This window comes from Lycorma delicatula, chromosome 11, assembly GCF_047948215.1.
Source record: "Lycorma delicatula isolate Av1 chromosome 11, ASM4794821v1, whole genome shotgun sequence".
In the NCBI taxonomy this organism is placed as follows: Eukaryota; Metazoa; Arthropoda; class Insecta; order Hemiptera; family Fulgoridae; genus Lycorma; species Lycorma delicatula.
In genome coordinates, this window is record NC_134465.1 from 4472768 (window position 1) to 4489686 (window position 16919).

Genomic DNA, 16919 nt, shown 5'->3' on the forward strand with positions numbered 1-16919 from the left:
AGATCTTGGTTAGGTGAGCTGTTATAGAAACCTGTTTTAGTCAAGGATAACGTGGTAAAAAAATAAAAAATAAAAAAGTACATAAAAACCGGTGTTTACCTACTTATAGAGAAAGTGATGTGACCAGATTTATTTCTTTTTGCTGAAATAAATTTAATGTTGTAACTCTATATTTATTATCAAAATAATTTTATAATATTACAAATTACTGTAATTAAATTACACCTTGAAAAGTTAATAGCGTAATCTTCAATGTTATTACAAAAAAATTACTATCGTGCTATGTATATATCAATTCTTATTTACACTACAAAAATGTAAACAATAGAATATCTTACAGATGTTTGTTTTTGTTGTTATTTATTTTCCTATATACAGGATACGTTTTTTATTTCTTTTAAAAAAAAGTCTCATTATATATTTAATTAATACATTAATTTTTTTTTTAACAGACTTAAAAAAAGGGAGAAATTCTTATTCGATCCGTGTGCAATTTTTTTATATTGTATATTCAACCCGTAATTTTATTTTCATATTTAACCTCACTTTTTCTGTTTAGCCTTCAACCACCGTAAGATATTACTTCAAAGGATGATATAAATGAATGTAAATAAAGTATAGTCTTGTACAGTCTCAGAACGACCGTTCGTAAGATGTGTTATTAATTGAAACCCAACCACCAAAGAACACTGATATCCACGATCTAGTATTCAAATCCGTATAAGTCTTTACTAGCCTTTACTAGGATAGTAAGGTTTAGGAAAGCCTTTACTACGATTTGAACTTTAGAACTCTCGACTTCGAAATTTCGTAATTTAACAAATTTTAATTTTTTTATTTTTGAGGCCACATTGGACCACTTTATTCATCCTTACAGAAATTCAAGAGGGATTGAAGTTCTTCTTGAATTTCTGGATTAGTATGGCCTTTCGATTTTCCTAGTATTTCTTCATTCTATCGGATCGTTGCTTCCTGATCTCGTCTATGACTTCCACTTTGTTATGTCTTTCTAATTTTTTAACGTTGAATCTATTGTTTTTAAGCGCGTAGTTAATTTTAATTTTATCACAGGCGTCCTCAACCCTAAAGCCAATTTTTGGAAGATCTCTTTGGATTTTCCACAGGTTTTTTTGTTAACATTCTTTGTGACCAGTTGTTTTAGAATTCGGTTCTCAGGCATTCTTAATACGTGGAAAAGATGGGAAAAACTTCGTTTTTTCATTGTACTGAAAATCGGGTCGACTTGTTTGTAGTGGATTAGTGGCAATTCTTCAAATTCCATCCTTTTGATAACTTTTATTTAAACAAGTTCTGGTAATTCGCCTTTCTGTTTTAAGTAATCGGTCCGTTTTACTTTCATTCTTAGTCTTACAAGCATAAATCGCCACCGGAAGAACTACTGTGTTATAACGGTAATTTTGGATTTTATTGATTTTGGAGAGACATTTTTTATTGTATGTTTGCCAAGTTAGATTTTGTGCTCTTTTAATTTTAGTTATTCTGTTTTTCCATGTTTATTTTTCGTTCAATCTGCAGCGAATGATTTCACGTAAGTATCTAAATTATTCAACTATTTTTATTCCTTCATCGTTAACTTTGATTTTGCTTATACAGAGAGTATCCATGGCCATTATTTCTGTCTTTTCATAAGAAAATTTCAGGTCAATCTTTTTGGGAAATTTTTTGTAGGTGATTTGTTTTTTAACCTCTGATTTTTATTTTATAATGGACTAAATAAATAAAATCTCAAAATTTTTGGTTTTACAATGAAACTGTGCTATTTTTACATATTTATTTTTTTATATAGTCAACATTGACGTTCAAGAATTATTGTAATGAGACCGAACGTAACCTGATTGAAATCTGCTGACTCTTTCTTGATGAATCGATTAACTTCTGAGGAATTTATTCATGCCATTTTACTCAAAATCAAATTCTCTATAAGTTACGTTTAAAATTTTTATTAATTTACTAGCTGTAGGGCGTGCCTATGGCACGCCTCCGCAGCTAGGTCCTCCGGACGGGTTGCCCTGGCGGGTGGGGTCTCGGAATGGGATTATTAGGTGTCCAAAATCGATTACCTCTTGTGTAAAAATGTTTTTATTTTTTTTTTAATAATGAAAATTGATCAAGGCAAAGAGAAAAAAGGATTCGTTATCGTTCTGTTAAGCACCCTTTCTCTTTAGGAAATAAGTTAATCAAGTAAAGGTAATTACTTTTATACGGATTTGAATACTAGATCGTGGATAATGGTGTTCTTTGGCGGCGGTTGAGTTTCAATTAACGACACGTCTCAGGAACCTTCCGGGACCACTGTTAGGTATTACTTCAGAGTATGAGATGAATGACAACTTTTGTAGGGTGTGAAAATGCCATGCCTGACCAAGATTTGAACTCCGGGATCTTCGGATGAAAGGCCGAGACGCTACCACTCGCGCCACGGAGGCCGACAAAGTAACGGGTCGTCCTGCGACTGTACAAGACTACACTTAATTTACATTCATACATATCCTCTGAAGTAATATCTTACGGTGGTTTCGGCGGCTAAACAGAAAATATAATCTAAATGGATAATCGGTAGTATTTTCAGTATCGATTTATTTATATCGAAAATAGTTGCGTTTTAAGATCTGGTACGATATTGAATCGATGAATTACGGTAGTAAAGTTTATTAATTTAATCTATAATTATTATTACTGTTGTTATTTATTGTTTATAAACATTTAAGAAAAAATTTATTATATTTTGACGGGCAGTATGTTCAATCGTATAAATATGTTCTTTCTTTTTGCTCTTATTTATTGGCGTTGCTTCTTCTTACTTATTGTTTTTACATTTAAGAAAAAAAATCATATAATTTTTTTAATCAAAATAAAAAAAAATAATTGACATAAATAATTTATGTAAAAAAAAATCATAATTTTTTGACTGGCAGTATTTCGACATGTAAGCATGATCTCAGTTAAAGGGAACGCACACACAGATAGACATACATACAAATGCCCTTTAGTAGGGAAGGATTATTTACTTAACGTAGTTAATTTACGCCAAACGTACAGTAGTAGTCTTTTTCGACCCCAATGTTTTTGTCTTTTACTCCAGATTTCTTCAAAAAACTACTAAAAATACAGTTCTGGGCCTATATTTTTCTTCTAATTTTTAAGCTCAGATTTCAAATAAAATCACTAAATTTATCCTTTAATTTGGGTCCCAAAAATTATAGTCTCCCTTAACTTTACCAAAGGTGTAAAAATCAAGAGAGAAAACTCTTTCACCAGTCGATAAATCACTTTCTTTCTTTCTTTTTCCTGTTTAGCCTCCGGTAACTACCGTTCAGATAATACTTCAGAGGATGATATGTATGAGTGTGAATGAAGTGTAGTCTTGTTCATTCTCAGTTCGACCGTTCCTGAGATGTGTGGTTAATTGAAACCCAACCACCAAAGAACACCGGTATCCACGATTTAGTATTCAAATCCGTGTAAAAATAACTGGCTTTACTAGGACTTGAACGCTGTAACTCTCGACTTCCAAATCAGCTGATTTGGGAAGACGCGTTAACCACTAGACCAACCCGGTGGGTTACTCGATAAATCACTAACTAAGCGTTTTCGAACCTATTATTATATGTACTTTCTTTTTTTTTTTATTTTCATTAGTAGATCATATCCTGAAAGGCTGTTACATTTTTCGTAAATTCAATGTTATATAAATAGAAAAATAGCCAGAAAAATATCAGATTTATAAAAAAAACGTTTCTAGAATGATTTGCTAATAGAGATATTTTCATTTTTTATTTATTAATATATTTTTATTTATTTATTATTTTTTTAATTTTAATATATTATATTTCAGGTTGTCTAAAAAGTACAGAGCCTTTGAAGGTCAAAATTGATAACACAGTTATTATTGGAAAATAGCATTATGAGTCCACATACGCACCATTTTTTCGATGACGTTCTGACATTTTTCGGCAACACCTCCCGTCGCTATAGAATTTTTGTGGTTTCTGATCAAAAAATTATGACACATGATTTTCAAGGTCTCTTTAGAAACTAACTTAACACGATTCAGGGTGTTTATGCAGAGACCGAAACAATACTAGTCTGATGGTGGTGCCATGCCCGGACTATACAGAGGATACATTAAAACCATCCACTCAAATTTCTCAGTCTCTGATGTGTGGTTAAAGGGGAATGCGGTCTGAAGTTGTCAGGCCGTTTTTTTTAAATTGCAATGTGCAATCCCGCTAATCATTTACAGTAAAGATTTTTATTTTTCCTGTTTAGCCTTCGGTAATTACCTTTCAGATAATACTTCAGAGGATGAATAAGGATAATATGTACGAGTGTAAATAAAGTGTAGTCTTGTACAGTCTCACTTGGAGCATTCCTAGATGTATGGTTAATTGAAACCCAACCACCAAAGAACGCCGGTATCCACGATCTAGTATTCAAATCCGCGTAAAAATAACTGACTTTACTAGGACTTGAAAGCTGGAACTTTCGACTTCAAGATCAGTTGATCTGGGAAGTAAAGACCGTAAAGATCCGAGTCTATCGTTCTGCCTGGCGGCAGTAGCTCGTGATGCACGATGTCCTTCCGACCAAACGTACAGCATAACTTTCCTGGGCGTCAGTATGGACTTTGCCAAAGACCTTCTCCTCGCTTCGGGCACGATCTTTTCGCACATATATTGCCGTAGGTTATCCACGTTTTATCACTTTTGATCAACCGCTTCAGAAAAAGTCGATTTCAATTAAGTTTCAGTAGAGATTTGCATATTTTTATTTTTTCCGATTAGCCTCCGGAACCACCGTGGTATTACTTCAGAGGATGATATGTATGAATGTAAATGAAGTGTAGTCTTGTACAGTCTCAGTTCGACCATTCCTGAGATGTGTGGTTAATTGAAACTCAACCACCAAAGAACAACGGTATCCACGATCTAGTATTCAAATCCTTATAAAAGGCCTAGCTTTGCTAGAATTTGAACCTTAGAACTCTCGACTTTGAAATCAACTGATTTGCAATGACGAGTTCACCACTAGACCAACCCGGTGGGTTAACAGATATTCGCATATAGAAATTCTATCTAGTAAATTTTTCTGAGTCGGCGATCGTGCGGCATCCAAACGTTGAGCTTCTTTTTGTATACAGCTTTTCAGAACGGTTTAACAATGATGATGGATGCTTAGATCATTGACGATGTCATGACTGCTTATATGCTGTTCTTCCAACACTTTTGCCAGAATACGCTAACGCTATTTCGTGATCAAAGGGCTCAATACTTTTCAGACTACCTATTTATATTTTTGTATTTGTAATTTCGTAAAGTAATCCTGTAAAATTATTTAAATTTTTAACCAGATTTTTTTAATAATATTTTTATTTATAGTGGTATTAACAATTAAAGTAATTTTCAATTTTCAACTTATCAGTGTAATGTAACTGTACCGGTAAACGTGTAGTCTTGTACTGACTCAGACCGACCATTCCTGAGACGTGTGGTAGGATTTGAACCTGAGAATTTTCGACTTCAAAATCATCTGGTTTACCACTAGACCAACCTAATCAGTTTAACCAAATTTTAACTTCATTAATTTACGTTAAATATTTATTGTTTTTTTTTTTTTTTTTTTTTTTAAACTAGTTTCCTGATAAATTATTAAAATATGAACAGATTTTAATGAATTCGTACGTAAAAAAGAATCACAATTTTTGTGTAGGTCATTTATTTCCCTTCGCTTATTTCTGTGAATAAAATGTCATTATTATTATTATATATATATATATATATATATATATATATATATATATATATAGTGAATTATTTGTTAACTTCACTGGTATCCTTTTATGGTACAATATTTAGAAAGCTGTTACGCATTCCTGCATACAATAATTCTTCTTCATTCATTTTTTATTGTAATATTTATAATAATTTTAACATTATATGTAAAGCGTAAATATTTTTTTTTAAATTAATTATTTTTAAATAATTAATTACTAACAATAAAAGAAAGTATTAAATTATAATAATAATATGTATAATAAAACTTTATAGAGAAAGGTTTTATTGTTTTCGATTTCTTTTTATGTTCAGTTCAGTTTCTTGTTTTGAAAATAAATAAATAATAGAATAAATTTATAAATAAAATTATAATATTTATAAAAGCACTAAAAATAATAATTCAAATTATAATTGTGTGGGTTCGATTCCCGTTACGATGTGACGCGAGTTATTGAATTTTGAACTCGTTAGTTACGGTAGTATATTTATTATAACACAACTATTGTTGTTCTTTATTCAGTTAATTCATTCACAAACACACACGCACGCCGCACACATAGAAAACAGATAATTAGACAATATCTGTGAATTTGCTTGCACGTATTAAAAGTAAATAATATTACGTTAGATTGTAATATGAAATTTAATATTTTTAATTAAATATAAAATGTAACGTAATAATAATATTCCTTTTGTGATTTTTTATAATTACCTTTTTCGTGATATTTTTTTTATATATAGAACTCATTGTACGGATAAAAGAGTTATTTGTAAATAAATGATGTAATCTAAGATATTAACAAACCAAATGAATGTTAATATTTAATAGATTCTGTACTTCAATGTCATTGTTACTTTATTTAGTCATAACATAGCTATAATACTTTTTTATGTTTTATTGTTTTTATGTTTATCGTTTATTAAATAATAATTATTATTATTATTATTGTGTTGTTAATATTGTGATATAATTTTATTCATCTACATATTTTTTAATTTTATTCCTTTTACCGATCGGTCATTCATTGTTGTGTAAAAGAGCTTTATGTTCTTCTCTTCTACATTAAGTAATCGTATAATTTTTACTTCTCTATGCACATATAAAACAACATGTGTCGAGCCCGGTAAAAATTACTAAGGACTTTTTGATTAAAATTGAGTATCAATGAAATTTATTATTTTTTAAAATTTGTCGGTAACAAATAAATAAATCAATTTCATTTTTGGTGTGTGTAATCTTAATGTGAATATCTAAAAACCAATTTCTAGATTATTTGAAATTCGACCTAGAAAGGAGTGAAAAAAAGTAGAAAAATGATGAACAATAATTGTTAGTTTTCCTCCCCGTTTTCAATTATATTAAATGAGATATTCAGTAGATTTGGACTTGCAAATACTCTTCAAATAAATATCTAAAAACCATTTTCGGGTTTTTTGAAATTTCGGTGGTTGAGCGGTGTACGGCGTAGAGGCTCAATTAAAAAGCCGTTGCCACTGTTACTGTGTCATGCGATTGGCTGCATCGGCCTCCGGTTATTTGACTACGAAAAGTAAAATTAAAAAATAATTGACGCGACGGGAAACGCAAATAACTATATACCGCGAGCGAAGACGCGATGGGGATGTTAATATTATCATAAAATATGATTAACCCCCTACCACTAACACACATAAATTTGAAATATCTAATATTTCTTAGACCTGTCTTAAGATTAGTTTTATTTCACCGTGAAATCCTTTAATCTTAACAGTAACTTAATTAATGAGAATATTTATACTTTATGGAATCAGTGGGGCTGCATATAATTGGTTAAAGTCTTATCTATCGTTAACGAGATAAAACTCATAAAATATGTACGACATTTTCATGGAGTGCCTCAAGAAGAAGTATTGGTCCATTTCTTTTCTTAATATTTTATAAGTGATCTTTCTCTGATTATTAGATCATTAATTGTTATGCTGTTTACAATTGAGTGTTTATGACGAGTACGACAGGATTAAAAAAATCCAGCATTATCAGTTTAAAATATTGTCGCGTGTTTGCGGCTCGATCAGGATATTGAAAGATTGACAATTGGAAATGTTTATTTAATTACAATTTATTGATTTAAAAACATAACTAAAACAAGATAAATCAATAAAAATGTCAATAATAATAATAATAATAAACAGTGGTTACATACAAAACAGAATTTAAAGTAAACGTCAGGGTTCATTCACAGATAGATAAATAATGAAAACCAGAATTCAGTACCAGTAACAAAAGAGAATAAAAGTAGAAATAACAAAGATGGACCACTGAATGTGAAAATAGGAGGAGAAAAGATTATGGAGGTAGAAGAATTTTGTTATTTGGGAAGTAGAATTATTAAAGATGGACGAAGCAGGAGCGATATAAAATGCCGAATAGCACAAGCTAAACGAGCCTTCAGTAAGAAATATAATTTGTTTACATCAAAAATTAATTTAAATGTCAGGAAAAGATTTTTGAAAGTATATGTTTGGAATGTCGCTTTATATGGAAGTGAAACTTGGACGATCGGAGTATCTGAGAAGAAAAGATTAGAAGCTTTTGAAATGCGGTGCTATAGGAGAATGTTAAAAATCAGACGGGTGGATAAAGTGACAAATGAAGAGGTATTGCGGCAAATAGATGAAGAAAGAAGCATTTGGAAAAATATAGTTAAAAGAAGAGACAGACTTATAGGCCACATACTAAGGCATCCTGGAATAGTCGCTTTAATATTGGAAGGACAGGTAGAAGGAAAAAATTGAGTATGAAGGCAACGTTTGGAATATGTAAAACAAATTGTTAGGGATGTAGAATGTAGAGGGTATACTGAAATGAAACGACTAGCACTAGATAGGGAATCTTGGAGAGCTGCATCAACCGGTCAAATAAGTGAAGACAAAAAAAACAAAAAACAAAAGACATTATATGACCGCTAGTCTTAACGCTTTTAACAACTAACAACAATGTTAGAATAGATAAGACAAATATAAAGTTCTTTTACCACAAATACCTTTGATATTCACAAATAAAACTACTCTAACAGTTTATGAATAAGATTTCCATTATGTCTATTACTATAGTCTTACAGTAACTCACCGAACCATTTCTTGTTTTCATGTACTATCCACACTGGAATTTTTTGTGATGTCACCTTAATCGCGCCGAACTTAGTTCACTAGAAATTCGCTTCTTCACTGTTCTCCTCGTAGAATATTCTTGCCGACAGACGTCTTATTCTCTTGAATCGCAGATGCTCCTCGCGAAACTCATTTTTAACATGTCTTCTCCGGAGTATTTATTCTCCTATCCTCTTTACCTGCCAGATTGGACTCAACTCGAAGCGTGAGAAAGATCGACCGCCCTAACATTCTCCCCCGGTAACTCTTGTCACGGAACGGCATATGTTTAGTGTGTCAGTGTGCAGTATTACAAAAGACGATTGTTAAACGGACCTGTTACTTTTACTAAAAGGGGTTCTTTTTAGCCCCTTTCTGGATTCCTCCCATTTTTATATTTTTTACTTCTTTCTTCTTAATTTGTAGAAATCCGTTACTCAGGTCCGTTATATCGGTCTTATTACAGTATCATTCATCGGATCGTTTGTAAATTTCATAAAATGAAACTGTTGTTTTTCAACTTCTGAGGCAGTTAATTGATAATCGCGTGGATAATATAAGTATTCTGCTATTACCACTTATAGTAACAGTATTTCTATTACCCAAAGTATACCGGCCTCCGGTGACGCGAGTGGTGGCGTCTAGGTCTTTCATCCGGAGGTCACAAGTTCGAATCCCGGTCAAGCGTGGAATTTTCACACGCTACAAATTGCCATTTCATCTCATCATCCTCTGAAGCTATACCTAACGGTGGTGCCGAAGGTTAAAAAAAGAAAGTATAAAATGATTGAAGATATTTTTTTATTTTTTCCGTAAAATCAAACCGTATTGTTTGTAACTATATTGTACGGTATCTTCAGGCGTAAACGACATACCCACAAACAACTAAGCAACAGAAGACGTTGTATGTTCTAAAATTTAGCAAGACGTTTCTATTCTAAAACGGTCCGACGTGTATTTCGACAGCGTTTCAGGATTGATTCCCTAACGGCTTAGAATATTCGTCGTTAGTATAAATAATTTGAAGAATCGGGATGTGTATGTAAGGGGAAGAGAACTTTCTTTTTTCTTGTTTAGCCTTCAGTAATTACCTTTCAGATAATACTTCAGAGGATGATATGTACGAGTGTAAATGAAATTAGTCTTGTACAGTTTTAGTACGACCATCCCTTAGATGTGTGGTTAATTGAAACACAACCACCAAAGAACACCGATATTCACGATATAGTATTCAAATCCGTGCAAAAATAACTAACTTTACTAGGACTTGAACGCTGTAACTCTCGACTTCCAAATCAGCTGATTTGTGTAATTTGTGAAGACGCGTTCACCACTAGACCAACCCGGTGGGTAAAAGGGGAAGAGTCCGTGGCAATCAACATACTTCAGAGAAAAATGTACAACGAATTCAAGAAGCTTTTTAACGCAGCCCAAAAAGTCCACTCGTCATACCAGCCGAAAACTTGTGATCCGTCACATGATTGTTTGGCGTGTGTTAAGACGAAGCTTGCGTTTCAGACCGTATCAATTACAACCGCTTCAAGCTCTTCGTGTAATTTTCGATGGGCTATATTTTTGGCCTCCTGAGATCTCCAGACTTACACCTTGTGATGCTTTCTTGTGGAGATATGTGAAATAAAGTTACATGCAGGTTTGGATAAGTTGAAAACATGTAAGTTTCCTATTTGTATTGCAATAAATTTATAACTACATTGTGGATAATAATCGACTTACCCTCGTATTATTGAATTTATACGAAACGATCCTGAGATGATATGGAAATCCACCGGAAATATTTTACTGTTGAGTATATTATGAATGAGGGAATTTCGAAACATTACTGTAACCGAGGTTTGTTATTCTGTTAATATTTATTATTTTATGTATTTATTTTTTTGTTTTGGTAAATTAAGAATAATGTTTATTAGGTACAGAAAGAATAATACGATTTTCTGTCTATTTTTGTTTGTTTTGCTTCAATAAAAAACCGATTTTTAAAATTGTTTATTGGCTGTATTTACATTAATTTTATCAGAATTAAATTTCCTACAAGTTTTGTTTGTTAAATCTTCCGCATTTATTAGTCATATAACTATTGTACTAGAAGTCTAAAAAAAAATGTTTTTTGACACCGAATTTCATGTTTTACGTCGGATATTTTAAAAACCATTCGAGTTACTACAGTTCTGGCACCTCTTTTATCCTATTTCCAGCTCAAATTACATAAGAAACCACCAACTTTCTTCCTTAATTTGGGTCCCAAAAATTACAATAGGACTTCTTTTTACTAGAAGAGCTGAAATCCGGGCGAAATCTTTCGCTAGCCGTGACTAGAAAACAAAGCGTTCCCTGATCTATGTTTATATGAACGTTTTTCATTATTTTCACTAGTAGAATATGTCCTGAAAGTTTCTCCTTGGGACACTCTATATATCGCACAGAATTTAAAATCAACCCGGCTTCCACGTAATCGATCATATATTCGTATTTGGAATCCAAGAACACTGTCAAAAGAATTTTTTTCCAGTGGGTTGTGTTTTGAAATTTTTTAAGTGTCGAATCATAGCGCCCCGTATTCCATGTTGGGTCTTTTTTTCAGAAAAATCGAGGCGTACTCGATTCAATAACAAAAGCGACTGACAGAAAATGTGAGGGCGTGGGTCAACGAGTTTTGAAATGTTAATAGGGAAATTAAACTACAAGATGGTACCGCATGACGCTTTATGCAACATTTTGTTCTCCCATTAAGTTCTATTGTGCATTAAATTTCACACCCACCAAGTGTATATGTTAATAAATAAAATTTAATAAAATACTTAGAAATCCGTAATTTGGAACGCGAAATATTTACAAATCCTTATTATTATGGCTTAAAGTCTTTTTTCAGATTTGTAAGTATAAAAATACATTTCAAAAGATTTCAGTAAAAAGTAAAAATTAAATATTAGCAATAATTTTTTAATTTTTCTTTAAATTTTGGCATTGTAAAATTTTTGAAAAACTTAACAAAATGAAATTAGATAGTTTAATAAAAAGATTTTTTGAATTAATAATTCGAAGACTTTCCTTGTTTTTTAAGTTTTAAAATACGAATTATTAAAGTTCGAATGAATCAGCAAAGATAAAAAACAAAGCTACTAACGGTTTTATTGTGCTTATTTCAGTTTACAACTATAATTATAATCGCATATTGTAATGATGAAATAATCTTATGTTTTATTCAGAACTGTGTAAATATCTTGACATGATTTCAACTATTGTAATACAGTAATTTACATGTGTGTGATATGGTGTATTTGATGAATGATTAAATACTAGTAAACAAACTGAATTACTAAACTTATATACATATTACCCAGAAGCGATTTCAGTTAAAATTATTTAAAAACGAAATATATTTTTTTAAATTCTATCCGCATCTTTAAAATAAATTCTTCGAAAGTAAATCACAAATAATTTAAATCAATTTTTACGGTAATATACAATTTGATTTGCTGTAAGTTTTCATTGTTTAAACATTTTAATTAGTGCTTCGTGCTTTAATTAATAAAATATTATTTTTTTTTTTTAGCAGAAGTTAGAAGATCCCTTTCAGTATTCAAAATGAAAAATAAAACTTTCAAATAAAGTTTTTAAATACTATTTTTTCGTTGAATTTTTGTTTTTATTAAAATGCATCCTCATCGTGTAGATTTTAAGAAACGCTTTAAAAAAAGTTATTTTTAAATAATTTTAGGTTTTCCTGATACACGGCTTATACACAACTTATTTTAAAATATTTATTATTTTAGTTAAATATAATATTTCTTCGTCTATTTAATTCAGTGCGCATAAAATAGTCGAACAAAAAAATAAAGATAGTTTAACAATTTCAGTAGGTAAAATAATTCTCTGCAAATTGAAGGAAAAACAAACATGGCAAAACAGAATAAAGCGCACAAAGTCTAACTTGGCAAACGTACAGTAAAAAATGTCTCTCAATAAAATCAAAAATTCACCGTTATAACATAGTAGTTCTTTCGGTGGCGCTTTATGTTTGTGAGACTATCTTTCAGATGAAAGATAGTCTCCAATTACTTAAAACAGAAAGGCGAATTATCCAAACTTGTTTAAATAAAAATTATCAAAAGGATGGAATCTGGCGAATTGCCACAAATGAAACAGTCTACAAACAAGTCGACCAGATTCTCAGTACAATGAAAAAACGAAGGATTTCCCATTTTTCCACGTATTAAGAACGCCTGAGAACCGAATTCTAAAACAACTGGTCACAAAAAATGTTAACAAAAAAAAACCTGTGGAGAATCCAAAGAGATCTTCCAAAAATTGGCTTTAGGGTTGAGGACGCCTGTGATAAAGTTAAAATTAAAATTAACTACGCGCTTCAAAACAATAGATTCAACGTTAAAAAATTAGAAATGCATAATAAAGTGGAGGTCACAGACGAAATCGGAAAGCAAAGATTCGATAGAATGAAGAAATACTGGGAAAATTGAAAGACCAGATTAATACAGAAATTTAAGAGGAACTGAAATATCGATGACTAAAGTGGTCCAATGTAGCCTCAAAAGTAAAAAAAAAATTTCGTTTATTTAATTCAATGATTGTAACTAAAGCGTGCGCACACCGTATTTAATTCGCGTGGATGTGCTAGTATTATCGGGGACGGTTGTCACTAACTAAACTAATGTAATTTCACAATTTACATAGAACAAATTTTGCTTGTACGGTCGGCAAACTGGTGTAACCGCAAGGCTTAACTCACCCCATACCGAGCCAAGGGGCGATCGAGTTGGAGACCCGGCCAGACCGAATTTCTTTTTTACATATTAAATATTATTCATGTACTCACCGGGTTGGTCTAGTGGTGAACGCGTCTTCCCAAATCAGTTGATTTGGAAGTCGAGAGTTCCAGCGTTTAAGTCCTAATAAAACCGGTTATTTTTACACGGATTTGAATACTAGATCGTGGATACTACCGGTGTTCTTTGGTGGTTGGGTTTCAATTAACCAAACATCTCAGGAATAGTTGAACTGAGACTGTAAAAGACTACACTCATACTTATCATCCTTTGAAGTAATACCTGAACGGTAATTCCCAGAGGTTAAACAGGAAAAAGAAAAGGTTTACATTAACTGACTGGACCCAAAAATATAAAAATTCGCAAAAAACCTGATAATCTATTTTTGACATTATTACCAAACTTTCCCTTTTAAAATAGTTTTTCTAGCTATATTCGCCGGGTCAATAAAATTAATATTTCATCTTCATTAAAAAAAAAAACGTATTTTGAAATAAATCTATGCTAAGTATGTAAAGAAATAAAAGTTAAAAGGATATGTTTTGTTTCCTTTTTACTTCATTGTACGAAGTAAAGGAAATATTGTGATCGCGAAAAATTTCGGTTTTCAGATTTCAATGAAAATATCCATTTTGATCATCTCTGAATTCATTCTGATTAGTTTCGGCGTGACGTCTGTATGTACGTATGTATCTCGCATAACTCAAAAACGATTCACCGTAGGATGTTAAAATATTGGATTCAGAACTGTTTTAACATCTAGTTGTGCACCTCTCTTTTTGATTCCAATCCGCTGGACCAAAAAAGCCCAAAATCCAAAAACAAAAATGGATTTTGGAGTTTTTCTTAACTGCAGTAATAATCCCTCGTTGAAAACATTTCAATGATATTCATAAATGGTACTTATTTTCATTCGTTGCAGAGTAATAGCCAAATAAAATTTTAAAAATATTTGCATCTTGCAAGGGGAAGGAACATCGGTTCAAATTCGATTTCATCTCTTTTTTAACTTTTTTTTTAATTTAAATATATTGATTTATTAATAATTATTAACCTCTGATTATAAAAAAAATACAATAAATAATAATTCAATAATAACAATAAAAAAACGAAAAAATATCAGAAGTTATTAATGAAATAAAATTTTATGTACTTTTCATTTAAAAAAAATGTGTATGTGTAATTTAATAGTCGTACAAGGAACTTATGTGGTGTTCACATCAGAATTTTTAACAAGAAAAGATATCCTTTGTTTACAAAATAAATTTACTAGTATCAAACATATTTTTAAAAAAATTAAAAAGTCTATTTTTATGGATTATATTATTTTATAGCAGCAATTGAAGTACAGTAAGGAAATTCATATAAGCAGCTTACAAAAGTAAAGGTTTTTGATGTGTGGTATTACAAAAGATTGTCGGGTTGTATAAGCTCAGAAAGAAATACGTTAAAAAAAATCCGTGTATAAAAAAACCCTGTATAAAATCCTTTGTTCAAAAAAGAATTAGATTCGTAGGTCTCAAATATATATTAAGAGGTAGTTGGAATTATTTTGTTGGATTATAAAAGAATTTGTATAATGTAAAAAAATATTTAGAATGTGATAAATATATCGTATTAAAATTAAAAAAAAAAAAAAATGTTAAAGAATAGCAAGATATGGTGATAATTAGAAAATCAATCAAAAAATTGTAGAAGGAAAAATCTAATTAAGAAAAAATATATACATGTTTATGTAAGAATGTCATGCAATGACGTTTCTTAATAATATATAATTTTCTTTTGATAACTTTCCCGAAATGGACTTCGTAATATGGATCTGATTACATATTAATATTTAATTTAGTATTTGTATTTTTTTATAATAAAATAGTAGATGCGAATTATTGTTACCAAAAATTAATTGTTTTAAAACATTAACAGCATAAATTTTTTGTGTAATTATTACGTTGGTGGTTGTTAAATATCGCTTGATATTTTACGTAAATGCGTACACAATAATTAAAAACTGATAGTATAATTAAAAAAAAAACAATAATTTTCTCACTTACCAAATAAAATAATGTTAATTTTTATATTGTTAACAAATACACTGAAAACACAATTGAAAAATACAAAGTCATAGAATATAAGTAACTAAGAAGGTAATTGTGGCATGACGATTATGAAAATAAAAACAGAGTACAACAATGATATCCCGTATACTATAAGTTTAACAACAAAGAATGATCGTAGCAAAATAGTGAATTGTTATAAAAAAAAAAGAGGGGAAATTTTGTTTCATCTAGTTTGGTGGGGGGAGAGCGACCTAATAGGCTATAATAACAAGAACAGGATGATCATGAGAGCCGCTTTCTATTCTTTGAACACTTCACCTACACTCTCTCGGCCTTTCTCATTCACTCACTCTATCTCTCTCGCTCTCTCTCTCTCAATCACACTCTCTCTATGTTTTTTCTTTCTCTTTGCCGGTAGATAGTATATAATTACGTTCAACATTTTTTTTGATTATATCTTATAACCTATATTATTACTAACTTCTCCATTCCCTCGAAAAAGAGAAAGATATGTTTAACATTTGATAAATTTGACGTTTGATAGACAGAAGAATTCAGTATTGATTTAAATACATTCTACAACAAATATCTTCTCAAGAAAAAAAAAGAAGAAAATTACCATCATAAATATATGTCACAATAAAAATTACTTTTCAAGTAAAAGCTTCAAGGAGAACCCCATTTTGAGATTAGAATTCACTCTAGATTACACCTTGAAGAGGGTTGATTCTAAAATTTCGGATATCCCCTAAGTATGTGCTCATCAGGATTAGTGCTAAACTTACAAAACTAAAATGAAAAAAGCTGACCACGAAGTTGTAATACTTTCCTAGCATCGGTTATTTATTCTTATATAGTTGAAAAATAGTAATACATGAAAAAAATTACCTAAGACTTCTTTTTTGGGGTTGGGAATAATTTATGATGAAATTTTATTGTAAAATTATTTAGCTCCGGAAGCGTGCCTACGACACGCCCTCCGGGCGGGCGGCGTCTTGGAATGGAATTGTTAGGTGTCCAAAACTGATTACCTCTTATGTAAAAATGTTTTTTTTTGACTCGTGAAAATTGATATAAAAAAAATTAAATTAGAAATTTAGCTCTAGAAATTGATACTAACGAATCGGGATTTTCCG

At 30.9% G+C, this 16919-nt stretch overlaps 1 protein-coding gene across 1 annotated transcript in view; it reads right to left on the bottom strand.

Moving 5' to 3' along the window:
- LOC142332035 (putative cytochrome P450 49a1) overlaps window positions 1-15908 on the bottom strand; it is a 58658-nt gene extending 42750 nt beyond the window's left edge. Inside the window, exon 1 of the mRNA XM_075378129.1 lies at window positions 15778-15908. The gene's annotated coding sequence lies outside the window, so the exon portion shown is untranslated. The remainder of the gene's footprint in view (window positions 1-15777) is intronic.
- Window positions 15909-16919: the final 1011 nt, after the last annotated feature.